We start from the raw sequence: 1719 nt of genomic DNA on the forward strand, positions 1-1719 counted from the left end.
TTGTTTTTTCATAATAAGATTCTGAAAATTAAAGATTTGTTTTTGTTTCAACTCGGGCAATTTATGTATACTTATAATAATAACGGTCTTCCGTCTATTTTTAACTCCATGTTCATGCGCAACCGGACATATCATGGATATCCAACCAGACAGTCAAATGAATTTTATTTACCTTTATTAAGAACCGTGCTTGCTCAACAGACTTTCATTTATGTAGGTCCAAGATTCTGGAACTCCCTTCCCATGGACATAAAAAATGCACCATCATTGTTTTCTTTTAAAAAGAGATTGAAGAGTTTTCTTTTGAAGTCTTATAATGCAACCGAATAAACATAATTCTGCAATGTATCTTCTTTCATCATAGGCAGCGTTCTCTTGAGGCATCGACCATTTTTTACCGCGTTTAGTATTTTTGTATTCCCCACGTGCCCTCACGGTTACAGTCTGTTCCGCTGGAAAGCAGCTCAACACTGTTTCACTCTCGAAAACGCGTGGCTATTTGTCTCTGTGGGCTTCGCCCCGTGGTGTATGCATCAAAATAAGTTAGGTTTTCTCTCTCTCTTTCTCACTCTCTTCCTCTTCTCCCCATTTTCTGTTCCCTATTTTCACACTTTTGCTTTCTTTTTCTTCTTTCTTTCTTTCTTTTTTTTCCCCCGACTTTCCCAGTTTCCCGCACTCTTTGTAGTTGTAAGTTTTTCACCCCCTATACTTCCCCTCTTTCCCCCTTTTCCCTCAGAGGTACCCACATGTTACAAGCATAGTCTTTTGAGTGGGTACCTCCACTTTTTTTTCACAGAGTGTATAAATGTTTCTTTTTGTACTACACATAAAGACATGAACATGTTGTTATCCCTATCTGACTATGTATATTATCAAAGACTCGCATGCCAAATGTATCATATTGTTGTTTTTTTTTTTGTACATTCTGTTGGAAAAAGAGTGAAAAAATAAAGTTTGACGGAGGGACGGAAGGACTGACCGACGGACGGATAATCAGAAAACATAATGCCTCCGTCGACACTTCGTGGCTACGTACAAATACTGAGTAAAAGGGAGGGATGACGTGCGGAGCTATAGAATTGGACGAAAGGGAAAAGGGTTTACACAAGTAATGACCTGGATCACTGATCAACATAGGATGGTAGATAATAGTCTTGTAGGCCAGGACGGTCATGGTTGGTTAAATGGCTAAATAAGAGACTAGGTGAGGTGATATTTTCATGTACAGTACACTTATGTGACCATAATAACATCGCTGATATCCAGAAAGAGTTCCAAATATCGAGTCCAGTATGTCTGAAAAATTTCAGAGCCAACGCCGTTTCGGGATCATGTGAATAAAATTTGTCGGATTGTCTCAATCAATGACGACTTCATAATCTCTATTCCCTCTTTTCTTATCCTTTATTCCTATTACCTTGTATGAAGTCATTCCCTCAAGCATCAAGTGTGATTTCTTCAAGATCACGTTTTCGGAATCTATAATAATATGAAAGGGGGAAGCGGGAAATTCCCCGCACAAGATTTACCACGAAAATGATAAAAAAATTGTTCATAATTTTTGACATAATTTCCCCATATCTTCCTTTACTGATAACTGTTTTGTTGTAATGAACACTTTGATTTCCTTGTTTCCTGCATGATCTGGTTGCTATAGTCGCTGAGTCATTGAGATTTTCTGCATCTATGTCATAAAAAGGGAATTTTATTCCTTTAAGT

This window comes from Diadema antillarum, unplaced genomic scaffold, assembly GCF_040938485.1.
Source record: "Diadema antillarum isolate AM-2024a unplaced genomic scaffold, OU_Dant_1.0 scf00000142, whole genome shotgun sequence".
Classification (NCBI taxonomy): domain Eukaryota; kingdom Metazoa; phylum Echinodermata; class Echinoidea; order Diadematoida; family Diadematidae; genus Diadema; species Diadema antillarum.